We start from the raw sequence: 12,431 nt of genomic DNA, 5'->3' as shown, positions 1-12,431 counted from the left end.
AGTGATTTCTTCACAGCTGGCTTTGCGTGGGCAGGATTTTCATGTCTTGAAAGACACTTCTTTGACTTGAACAATTTCTTATATCTTGCCAGCTTTTCACTATGTTTGATCTATTTGTTTTTTTCCTGCTTGTATCCCACGAGACTGACTCTCCAGCTGTTATGAGGTGCTATGATGCCTGCCAGCGCCCTGTCTCCTTCACTTGGACCTTAGGGATCTTCTGCCCCCTCCTTTGATCTTTCTAATCTCTCCTTTGAGGACTAGGACGCAGTGTTACTTCTGGGGAACAGCTCTTTTCTACAAAGATGCTGAATCTCATCATGTGCTGCTATTAGCAGCTCAGCTATATTAAACAGCAAAGTCATTTCTCATTGTCTAGAGCCAATAAGATAAGACTGAAAAACTTTTCAGTTGTTAAGGAAAGGTGAGATTCAGTTTACATTTATGCTGAGAAAGGGCTTTTTTGGGTAGCTTTATCAGGCAGTTTGCCTCCCTCCAAGGGGCAGAGCCTCTTGGCAGGCTGCAGCATGGGTAGAGAGGCTCATGTTTCCTGGTCCTGGAGTCCTCCCTGCATAGTAACCTTTTGCTTATTTATCTCTGTTTTCCCCGCCTTGAATGATCCTAGCTATGTGCTGGTGTCTAGACCAGTCCTACTAATGCCTCTTGTTCACCAAGGGGGATACCCAGCTGAGGCCCCTGGCTGTTTCTTTCTCACCAGAGCCATTCAAGGAGGACAGACAAACTGCAGGCCTTGCTTGAGATGTTTAGTTTCCTTGCACTCAGTACTCCAGAACGCCTGAAATAAAAAGCCCTGACATGGTATTTTTGCCTTGTTTGTGTCAAAGCTACTTTAACAGTTCTGTTTTTTCAGCAGGACTGCCTGGTCACAGAGACAACTCATTTAAGAAGAGATGGTCTCCAGAGCTCCCTGTAAAAGCGGCTCAGATATACAGCTTCCAGGGAGCTCTGCTTTGATCCACAGTCCTGACTGCAACTCAGCAAGCACGAGCATGTCCACATTGCAGGAGAGCAAAAGTCGTACTCTTGGTAGCCCGCACCGCAGCACCTGCTATTCCCTGCCGAGGGCTGTCTCTGTGGGCAGGGAGCACTAATAGATGACTAGGACATCACTCGTGACCCGCCTTAACTCATTTGCAGATGCCGACAGCCAAAAGCCAAGCTTTAGAGACAGTAATTTCCAAAAGGCTGTGACGGCCAGGTTTAGTGTGTGTCATTTTGTGCCTCAGCCCTGGTGAGCACAGAAGCAGCCACGAGGGAAAGCCAGCTAAGATGCAATGAGTTGCACCAGAGCAGAGTCTGCAGATTTTTGGCTCAGCCTATTGGATTTCCAAGAAAGAGGTTTTCCTTGTGACAGAACATTTCCTTCAAACTCCTCATGGTGTCTGTGGCTGAGAAGAAGAGAAAAAAACAGCGAATCCTCCTGTTTTACTGACAAGGGAAGTGAAGTTGAGTTCTGACATACAAAGGAAAGCTTTGGCCAAGTAAGGTTGAGTCTGTGAACAAGCATGAGAGCGAGCTGTGAAGCTGACACAAGAGCACTGAGATGCTTGGAAATAATTTTGTTATAAAAATGATGTACTTTGCAGGGTGCTCTAAGGTGAATATGCAGGGGCTCTACTGCCATTCAGCTTTTTTCTGTCTTACTGGCTAACTCTGAAATCATATAATTTGTATAAATCCCTTTGCCCTAAATTTCATCCTGTTTCCATCCCTGACAGCAAGTCTGCCAGGCTAAGGAGATCTTTGTAATCTCATAATAAGAGCACTCAAGGAGTCAGAAGATAAGCCTTCAAGAATCCTCCAGGAATAAACAGCACATTGAAGGGTGTCAGACTAACAAATTCAAATCATTCCTTAGATCACAAGGCTGGGAGAGCTGCAGACCTGTGCAGTGGATGTAGCCTGAGCAAAACTTCCCTTGCCTCAGTTTCCCTTTCTATAAGATGAAAGGGAAAGCAGCTTGTGTCTCAGTAGATGGAAAGAGTCAGATCATTATTACTTGTCCAATGCCAGTGAGAAGGAACCGTAAAAGAACAAGGAATTGGGACAGATTTTATCTTGCTTTTGATACACATCCAACCTGGTCTTTCTTCTTTCTAAACCCTGCTGCTTGAGGATATTGAGATACTAGGGTAGGAAGAGGGACAGCATTTCCAACAATCTGCATTCCTTTGCACCCCGTTTGAACTGTGGCTCAGTACCACATCTGAGTTTCACCAGAGCTGGCAAGGGAGAAATCTGAAGCTGAAATCTGAATCTGAATCTCAAGCCACTTCAAAGGATGCAAGATGTTACCCCGTATCTCTCTTGCTGCACAATGCATTTTCAGCTTCCACGGACTACCAGCTTATTCTTGTGCTCAGGCTAGGTTTGGAAGGAGGGCAGTTCTTAGCAGGCAGTCACAGAAACAGGGCAGAGTCACAGTAGAGGCTCTGCCTGGATCTCTCTGTAGGCCACATTTTCAGTGTTTTTGCTTCTCATCCTAACTGGAAGCTCCCTGCTCTCACATCCCACTCAGCGGAAACAGGACATGAGCCTGCAGTGAGTTCTGTTGTATCTGTTCCAACAGTGCTACACCAGCACGATGGCTCAAGAGCATTAATACCTGGGGAAACAATTCTTCAAAAAATGTTCTGCTATCCCTTTGCCTTATTCTTCTGTTTCCTGCTCTTCTCTTCCTGCTCTTTCCCTCCTCGGTGTTTTCTGCCTCAGTCTGCATATTGAAAAGAGACCAGTTCCCAAAGGCTCCCATAATTTTGCAAACCCTTGCTATTCTATCTAGGCACTGTGTATGAGGTCCTCAGCAAGGTCACAAGCTGCTCATCCAACCAGGTAACAGCTGCAGCTCAATCAGTCAGATACAACTGGAGCTTAAAGAGTAGGTATGTCAATCAGATCTATAATCTAAAACTCCAGCAAGAAGGGGATTATGACAATAAAATAACACTAATAATACAGGAAGTTCAAAATGCCTTCAAATCTGCATAAACAATACAGCATGAGTACTACACATCAGCCAAGAATTACATGTGATAGCATCCAACAGTAGATTGCAGTTGTTTCCTTTTCTTGTATATCCCTCATCTGCAGATGAAATAGTCCTTGGCAATGTGATTCAGTGAGGGAATAGATCTGCAGAGTGGCCAAAGTAATTGGATTAAGGCTTAATCTAGATTAATTTTGCCAGGATTCTCCTCTTCAAAATGCCACCATCACCCAGCAGTTGACTGGCTATAGTCCAAGTGCCCCACTGCAGACCCAGCAGCATGAGCCACACAAGTGCCCCTTTCATGCTGCCATGCAGAGCTAATTGAAACCTTCCTGGGAGATGATACGAGCTGAATATCTCCCCGTCAAGGACGGGGATGCTGTTCTGCTCTGCTCAAACCCACTGTGAGAGCCAACCCTGAGCCACCAGCAGGGTAGTGACAATACATAAGCAACAGCAAGCATGAAACTGTGGCAGCTGTAGGGGCACAGCCATTCGCAGGCTTGGTTTCTAGCCAAGAAAGTGTGTGCTAAGTGTTAAGGAAAGCTTCCTGTCTATAAAGGTAGCAGGAATAATAAAGACTACTTTGAGAGGCACTGGAGGGATTCAGAGCTTCTGTGCCTGTGATTTCTATGTTATCTGAAGGCTATGGCCTCAGTTACAGCAATAAGGAAGCTGTATTAGGTCCTCAGTTTTATTGGGGGAAAATAAGCTTCCAGGCATTTTGAGAGCTTAAAAAATGAAAGTGAGTAAATGCTAAAGGTCAGGCACCAAGAGAGACTCAGGTGTCTCTGAAAAATTCATTCTTGTAAGGAGGAAGAAGAAAGAACAGAACAGTAACAAACTTGTAAGTCTGGATGCTTGAGGTTAGTAATATGGTAAAGCAGTCCGAGGAGAGATACTTCTCTCTCCCATCCCACACTTGTTTTGGGGCTTCCACATCCTTATGTCAGCCTTTATTCCTCCTGTTCTCATCCATTTGTTCCCCACTCTTGCCTGTCTTGGCCTCCTTTCTCCAACTGGTTTTGCCCCTGCAGCAAGCAGATGACAACATGGAGCTCATTAGAAAACAGTGTTTGGATGCTAGGTGTTTAGGAGTTGGACAGGAGAGGTGACACGGCAGCGGAGGCTGAATGTCAGCAGAGAAAATTAGCATGGACCTGGTCTTTGTCAATAATGTTAAAAATAAAAGTGCAAGGTTTTGAGTCCTGAGAAGCCAAGCATTAACCATATTTCCTCCTTGCAGGCTACTGTTTATCAGTCCTGTGGAAACCTCCCCAGTGCTTTGAGCTCAGAGAGAACTCCCCACACAGGGCCACATCCTCAGGAGGTATAAAGCAGCGTGATGATGCTGCCTTAGATTTGTTGAGGCCACTTTACACCTGCTGAAGGTTGGCTGGTTTTCAGATCTCACTCCTTTTTATTTATTAGATAGAGATTTGGGTCTTGATTTTCTCTGTGCTTGATGCCTTCCACTTCCTCTAAAATACATAGGCTACAGATTGTTCTGAACCCCAAGTCTGAGGAATGCACAATAAGCAGCTTAGTGTGTCGCCACTGGGTTAGGTGTGCAGCTGAAACCAGCCAGAATCTGAGAGCTCACTGAGTAGAAGCTGCTTGTGGGACCACAGGTTTTTGGTTTCCCTGCCTTGGGATGTGCAAGCTCACATACAGGGTCTGGTAACTACACTGTGGTTAGACATAACTTGCTTTCTCTTCCTGTCGAAACCCTTCTGAGTCACACCCTCATTACAACTGCTTCTGTTCTTTGGTGGCTGGCAGCACCTTGTGGAGCTGTGGTTGTATTTTCCTGCAGATTATCCACACATGCTTTTGGAGTCCAGTTCAGTCCCAAACCTCCTTAGCCACCCATGACTCTTTGCAGGAGGTTGCACATCCTCCCTGTCTGTTCTGCATAACCAGTCCTCCTGCAGACATTCACCACTCACTCAGGGTGATCTGAGGAGCTGCTGGACTCTGTCAAACTCATATGAAATAGCCAGTGGGTAATTACAGCATCCTAAGACTTTTTTGAGTTTTTGATATTCTGGAAATGAGGGTAGAGCAAGGAAACAACCCAGGTTAATAATGCTCAGTACTGGCTGAATACCTTCCATTGCAGCAGCTCAGTGGCTCTGAACACTGATGGAAGGAGGTCCTCCTGCCCTTTTTAGTAACAGTCGAGAGCATCCAGGGCCACTCAAGCTCTCGCACAGATGAAGATAGTGTAGCACCCTCTGATCGTGAGCAGCTTCTTGCTTCCTCCAGTGGTTCAACACTGTGCAGTGCTGCTCCTGCTGGGGATGCCAGATTAGTTCTCACTGGCCATGACTGTTCGTTTTCCTACATCTGTAGTAGTACCAGGATGCTGGTCTATCTCTGTTCTCTACCCAGTTCTTGCTTGTGCATTTCTTTCCACTCTGGACCTTGAAGTGTTGATGCTGTTTGCTGCACCTGTTTTCAGCTACAGTGCACTTCTGCTGTTTCTAAGCTGTCCTGGGTCAGGCCAGGTTCGTGATGGAGACATTTTTCTCATTTACTAGAGTTCCTGTTAGTAGAGTCATCAAGCATCTCAGCAAATGTTAATGTTTCTTTCTGAAATGCTGGATTGGGCCTTTTTCAAGGGAGTAAATAGAGTCTGAAAATATCCCTCCATGACCTTGTTTGCAGAACACATCGTTTAATTAAGGCAGGTCCACCCGGCACCATCCACTCAGGCAATTTCAGCTCCCAGATCTCTGAGCTAGAGAACACTCTTCTCTCCCTTACCTATTTTCTCAGTTGGCCATGGATGGGAGAGGCAGAGAAGCAGCATATTCCAACCAAGAACTTTAGTTTTCTTCCAAAAACCAGCTCTGAGAACTGAGCCCATGCTGGTCTGCCTGGCCCTGCTTTCTAGGGACATGACTCCTTGGGGTACTTCACACCTCACTTGCTAAGGCAAAGCCCGTGTTTTGTGGGAAACATGCTCTTAAATAATGCTATGGACTCTGCAAGATGATGAGAAAAGGCAGTTTCGTTCTGAGCCAGTCACTTCTGACTGTAATCAAGGCCCTTTCAACTGCCCTTAAATTTTACTACCATAGAAAAGAGAAGGACCTGGTTTGCCAACAGGAAGTTCAGTTCAGTGGAAATACTGACACTTGCAAAGTCCCTCACTGCATCTGCTGCCTGCTGTGTCACAGAGGCCTATTTCTTACACTGCTTTTATCTTGATTTCCCAGAGCCTAGGTGCTTCTTTGTATTCATTTAATGGAGCATAAAAATTGCAAAGCACCATTTTTTATCCCACCAAAGCTGCTGACAGCTCCTCTGATTTCTGCTTTGAACTGGATCTGCTGCATTTGACCTGAAGTGGTACTACACTGCCGCTCACAGTTCAGCGCTGTCAGCTGGGTTGTCATCACCATGCTGTCTTTTGCTCTGCAAAATTAATTCCCATTTAAGCCTTTGTGGCATTTGTTTGTTTTCATGTATTCTTTGGCCATGAATGCATACACTAGTTCAGTAAGGTCAGCCTGTTTATTGAATGTGGATGTCACGCAGGACTCTCTACCAATATGGAGACAGTCACCAATTGTGGCAATGCCACTTTCTGCTGGGCCAAAGCCAGTGACAGTTCTGATGCAGGCTCCTTCCCTCCACAGCAGCATGCTGCTCTGCTGCCACACGTGGCATCACATGGCACAAGGGGACGGGGGCTACAGTCCCCCTGCTCCACCTTCACTCTTCTAGGTCTGCCCTAGCCTTCCTAACTGCTTGAGTTTTCCAGCCTCATTTCACCAGGGGAAAAAGGTGTGTAACTGCTGATCCAATTATGTTCAGGCCATTCTTATATCTCTGGCTTACGCTGAACAAGGGAGCAAACTGGCAGATTTTGGCTGAACTGACCTGCTCAGCTGCCTCTGCTGACTGCACTAGCAAGTTCCAGGCTTTCTCTTAGGGCTCTGTGTGAGTGTCTCTTCTGCATTTCCCCTGAGGCCTCAATTTGTGTTACAGCTGCAATTGTGCATCCTAGGGTTCAAGCATGTGGATGACAGATCTGGTTGGGGTCAGGGAGAAAGAAGGATTCCTGATGCTGTGCTGTGGGGATAGTAAAATGATGCTTTTGTTAAAAAGCGTAACTTTTCCCAGAAAGGTTCGACAGACATGAAGCAAGCCCCAATTTCTCTTTCTACAGAGCAAAATAGTCTTAAATGTCCCCTTTTAAAAGCAGAATTCTTGAAAGGTCAAGAACTTTCATAGGGTAAGAAAGTTATTTGCTGCTCAGCTATACTTCTAGGTTGGCCTCTTGGAGTTAAATGCTACCAAACCAGCACAAGAGAGAGATACAGCAAAGCCAGCTCCTGTCCAGGATTGGCCACCAAGTGGAAGCACTGCCACATATCCCCACTTACATATACTCATTGAGAAGAGCAGCTCCAGGTTTTGGGGCTGAGGGTAAGGTGTTTGACCACCTGATTCTTTATGTTCAGTAAATCCATCCTTTTTCCATCTCCTTCTCTCACTCTGCCTCTGATTTTTTTTCTTTCCATGTCTTTGTGTGTTTCTGTCAAATAAAGCCCATTTATCTGTCAAATAAAGCCCAAATTCCTTTGTCTACCTTTAATCACAGAACTTATGAAGAATTTCCTGCTTAATGCACACAGCCACACATTAGGTCTGTGTCTTCTTTGTCTCAGTTGGAGTTAATTCTGTGAATAATGGAGGAGCTTTATCTATTAATTAAAACTAATGACTTTATAAAATTGCAGATGTCTTAAACTTTGAAAGATTTGCATTAGAGACCAATAGGAACAGGCAATTTGCAGGCTTGAATAATAAAGGAAATTGCCTCAAATGAATATATCTTGCTTGATGAACACCTCTCCAGCCACTAGAAACTGCAAAGAGAATTAATTGTGGCTGTTAGCTCTTAGATTACTATTTTAACCACCCCGTTTCAGAGGTGTGTCTGGGGATACTTTCCTTGTACCATGCAGGACAGGGAAAGGGCATTTTCCCCTTCAAGGTAAAACCAGATACAAGCTGTTGCAGTTGTTCCCATATGCTTTCTTCCAAACTACTTCCATATTAAGCCTACTCATTTTGCAAATATAAGGAGTCCACTTGGGTGCTTCATGGTCATCACATTCGTACTGGCAATGAAATCTCTGCTACCCTCAATGTCATAGCTGGTTACAGAGGACTACATTGAGCCCAGCGAAGAAATGGAGAGGTAGTCCTTTAGAGAGCAGTCAGGAATGATTACATGCAAGAATTTGGTGATGTGGTGGGAACCAAGCCCCCAAAACGTGTTCAGGGAGGCACACCCCATCCCTGAACTATTTGCCACACCCAGTTCAGGTGGGTGACATAGGCAGGAACCAGAGCTGCATCCAGGCTTCCGTATTTGAAAGGGAGCTGGTGTCCCACTGCTGAGCACCTCCCCACCGGGGACAGCAGTTCTGCAGTAATACTTGTCCTTCATGAGGCAAACATGGGGCGCTCACACAGTCAGGGTTTTGGAAGAGTGGGACAGCAGAGCTACAACAAGCAGAACTCTTAATTGCTGGCGGGCTTACGTGGAGTTCATGGGCCACCCCGCTTCCCAGAAGAACCAAACATCCTACCACGTTCTTCTCGTGTCTTCTCCCTCCCCTGCCTCCTAGTGGCCCAGGGAGAGAACAGGGTGAGGCTGAGATACTGTTCTTGGAGAGGATTCCTGAGAACCTGTTCAAGAGTGGCTTAGGTAGAGGAAGGAGCAAACAAACCCAGGCTCCTCTGATGACAAGGAAGCATTGCAAAATGCTAATTGTCTGCTCACTCTGGATGCTGCTGGTGTCCCCCCAAGCAATCAACAGTGACATAGAATAGCATGGCAGCACTGCAGAGAGAGAAAAGCCTCCTGAATAACTGCAAATTTCCTTGAAGTTTATCCAGTACACATAGGGTAGGAAGTGCAGATTAGCTAGGATCTGCTTTACCAAGAGATACCACCCAAATCCCATCTGCAGGCTGTATTCACACAGATGTTTTCTGTAGCTGAATGCTAGTCAACATGCTGCCTGCCATTGCCAGATGTGCAGCCTACTCCTCCACTGCCAAATATTTTGCCTGCAGAGTATGTTTCCTCAGCTGGAACTGGATTTTCCTAATTATCAGTTTGCTCTGCATTGCCACCTTTCAGAAATTACTTATTTCTACCAGCTGCTAAATATGATGATGGTAGGAGGCGTTTATATGGAAATGAAAGTGGCAGGCTGACAAATCCCTGGTGGTAAAGGTTTCTCTCACAGACCTTTTGCATTGAAACAGAGGAAAATGAAGAGGGTTGGGAAGTGAGCTAGTTCTCCGGCTGCTGTATTAAAAGTTACTGTGCTTCTCTTTTCTGTGCAGTGGTTGTTAAGCATGAATTTAGCACAATGTCAAGTGCAGATTTCATGACCTCAGTGTGGATTCACCCTCGGCTGAGGGCTGTTCTGGAGAGAACTCGAGGAGCCTGGCAGCAGTCAGGAAAATGCTACATTATTGCAACTGATGTTCCTGGCTTTACTTAATTACTTGGAGGCAGAGCTGTGCAGTGAAGCAGTTTGAGCAAAGGGAGAATTTTAAAGAAAAACAGACTATTATGGTCTTTAAATAGGTTGGCTATTTTAATTTCTTAGTGAAAGCTGTGCAATTTTTGTGGTGGCATAAAACTTGTGACCGGAGACCCAAAAGCTCCTCATGTTCCATGTCCTTTAGCCTAGGTGTCTTTCCGCACTGCAAACAGATGATCACAGACTAAAGGTGGGTTTACCATGGCAATGGTTGCTGAGGAGTATGCCTAAGCCAGGTTCAAACATGGATGGGAGAGTGGCCTGAGCTCCCTGCAGCCTGAAGAACACAGCTACAGATTCCCAAGGGAGCTAGATTAAAGTGGGTTTGGATACATCCATGTCTCACCTATACAAGGTAGCAACTATGCTGCAGAAGGACCTCACTGTTTCCTTGGCTAAAGGGAAAGCCACTGCTGACTAGAACAAGCCATGTCCACTGACTCCGAGTCACCTTGCTGAAAAGAACAGCCAAAGCAGCTCACATACCATTCCACTAACTCTCCTCAAGCTGGCTGCTAAGAGAGGGATGTCCTGACCAGTTTCCAGTCCATATAGTGTACACATGAGATATTTTATTCACAAGAAACATGTACTATGTTGTGAAAGAGGACATGTTGGCCATTAAGAATTCAGCAGCTGAATCTGTCCTTGGGTCTCAGAGTCGTTTGAGTGTTTCACTCACTGACTTCCTTATCCTGTTTTCTTCTCCAAATCTACCATAATTTCTGGTTTCTAGGCAGTAGTGCACAGTTTCTCTTCTTTCTTTCTTGCTTCTTGCTTGTGGGTAACTTAGCAGGAGCTATCTCTCCCCGCCATCTCTTACCGCTCTCCCTTGTTAAGAGAGAAACATTTACATGGATTAGTCAGGGAAGCACCTCTGGGTGAGATGCTTTCGTACTGCTGACAAACACAAGACGTGGTAAGTATTGACTATCATTGCTGTAAACTTGTCAAGCATACAGCAATATGGCAGATAAGTGTTAGCTGTGTTACTGAGTTGATTGCAGGGATGATAACCTGAACAAGTCTGTGGCTTAGACATATGTGTGGGGAAGACACAGTATTTACAGCTCCTGGCTTCTGCATCTGTCTGGGGAGTGCCTTACCTTAGAGCTGCCCCAGACATACCCAGCTGCCCACAGACCTGTGCTGAATCACCAAGTGACTGCAGGCCTGGGGCTGCACAGCAGCTGCTGAAGGGCTGGCTGGTGACATAGTGCTGGCTCTCCTCCTTATTTCCAGCTGCTACTTCATATTAAAAGTAGCTAAAAATTCACAAATGGTTTCCCAATACTATTTTCCATGTAAGCAAGAGCAGAGAGCTGCTGTGAAGACATGCATGAGAAGGGTTTTAGCTTGTCCTGATTTGGAGTGAGAGGAGGAAGGTCTTGATGAAGTGAATATCTTTTCAGATACAGTCCCTGCAAAGAAGATTTCAGGCAGCTTTTTGAGGAACAGACAGGCCTTTTCAGCATGATCACCTGGGGAAGTGTTGTTCACCCAGGCATATGTTTGGGCTTCTTTGTCCCGGGGAACAGAGAAGAGCATGGAAGACCCCAGCCAGGCCCTTCCTCTAAAACTACCAGTAGCACCAGTAGAGTGCAGGAGCATGGCATGTTAGTGCAATGTGGAGCTCCTCAGTCCTGCACATTTCTCCCTCCCATCAGCTTTGTAGTGACACCCAATCAAGCTCACTTGAATAAATCTGCTAAGAAAGTCAGCTGTTGTTTTGCTAGGTCAGTTCCATCTCCTTACCATCACTGGTGGTTAGAGGAGTGTGAATTAATAGCAAAGAGATACCGAGAGAACCAAGGCTAGTGATGGGGACCAAGTGAGAGAAAAGCATTAGGATCTTTGTGAGCTTATCAGAACGGGGAACAGACCAGTAAACAGCTCACGAAAAGAAATTATCAGATGCCTCCAACACTTCTGCAGGGAGGCACTTCTCTCTTTCAAGAATGCTTCTTTGTCTGAAGAGATATATTCCAGCCTTACCTAGCAGAGATGTTGTCAGAGTAACTGTGGTTACATGAAGAGCTTTCGCACAGCACAATTGTATTGGACAGAGCTTACCCTGCCTTGCAACTGCCTGACAGTGATGAGCAAGGAAAGATTTATAGTGAAGACCCAACCAGAGGGTCCTTCCCAAGGTTTGTATCAGTCACAAGCAAAATTAACTGGGTGGTACAAACATGTTTACATGACTTAGGTGTGTGAGTGTCTATGTGGTCCTCTGCATGGCAGCAGAACCATTCATTTGAGAGTAAACATTCAAAGTACTTTCTCCTCTGAGAGAGAAAAAAAAGAACAACAACAACAACAACCCACAATATCTATCTGTCTATTTGGTAGGAAAAAAGGTACATAATTTTCTTCCTAGATAACTTCATAGAAAACCTACAGCTCAAAACAGGAATGTAGAAGTCTTGCTCTCAGAATGTGGAAGTTGTGTATGAAAGTTACTGGTCTTACAGGAGGTATCTGAGAAGACCCAGTGCAGATGGTGAATAGTCTGATACGTGCCAGTCTTGGCTTCCCAACCTACCTTCAGCCACTGCTTTTAACTAGTTGGTATTACAGCAGCACCAGGTTCTACTACTGAGAAGCAGGGATTTTCTAAGCCAACTATTTCATAGACACATGACAAAGAGAGAAATTCCAGCCTCTCAGAGACCCCATGGTCCACCCATCAGTCATGCAGCATTGCAACCCTGGTGAAGCTGGGCTGGTGTAACAAGTTGGGAAGTTGTTTTTGTCCCTGCATGAAGGAAGGGAGACAGCCCCTCCAAGAACAGTTAGAAGATAGAAAGATATCAAATGCCACCCCTAAAAATAGTAGC

The sequence above is a fragment of the Rhea pennata genome, chromosome 14 (assembly GCF_028389875.1).
Source record: "Rhea pennata isolate bPtePen1 chromosome 14, bPtePen1.pri, whole genome shotgun sequence".
Classification (NCBI taxonomy): Eukaryota; Metazoa; Chordata; class Aves; order Rheiformes; family Rheidae; genus Rhea; species Rhea pennata.
Note: the sequence above shows the minus strand (reverse complement) of the source record.